This window comes from Lupinus angustifolius, chromosome LG03 (genome assembly GCF_001865875.1).
Source record: "Lupinus angustifolius cultivar Tanjil chromosome LG03, LupAngTanjil_v1.0, whole genome shotgun sequence".
Taxonomy (NCBI): Eukaryota; Viridiplantae; Streptophyta; class Magnoliopsida; order Fabales; family Fabaceae; genus Lupinus; species Lupinus angustifolius.
The window spans coordinates 8,610,500-8,611,137 of NC_032011.1; positions in this window are offsets into that span (position 1 = coordinate 8,610,500).

The following is a 638-nucleotide window of genomic DNA, read 5'->3' on the forward strand; positions in this document are numbered from 1 at the left end:
AAAGTGTCAAGATATCACTTAGCTTGCCTATGTTTTGATGAAGACAAAGGAATTAGTAAAAGCTTAAAGATAACTCAACAAATCAACATGCCAAAGATTCAAGAGCTTCATGTCTAAACTAGAGTCTTAGATATGTGTCTTAAGTCTAGGTTAGGTAAACCTAGATGCAAATCTCACAAGTTCTAAAAACCATCATATCATTTACATGAGACATGCCATCTAGCTTATTATATGTTCATGCATTAATCATACATGTTATTTGTGCATCTTAGGCATAACATAATGGTAAAACATGTATAGTTGATAAGCATAACATATAGGCAATTTACCATTGAATATCTTAACTGAAAATATGCCAACTAATCGATTAAGTAAGGCTTTAATCGATTAACATGAAAATAGTTTTAATCAGTTTCTAGTTCTTAGACCTTAGATTGCCTTAGGTTTAGTTCTTCTATATGGCAAATTTTCAGGATTTATGCTGCTTTGTAATTTTGGGACATATTTTCTCTATGCTTTTTGGGTTATAACTCTAACTATCTACTTTTGATGCACTATTGTGACTTGATATGCATGCCATTTGAACTTAAATCATTACTATTTTGGTTTTAATTTGCTTACATAACATTCCTATCTAT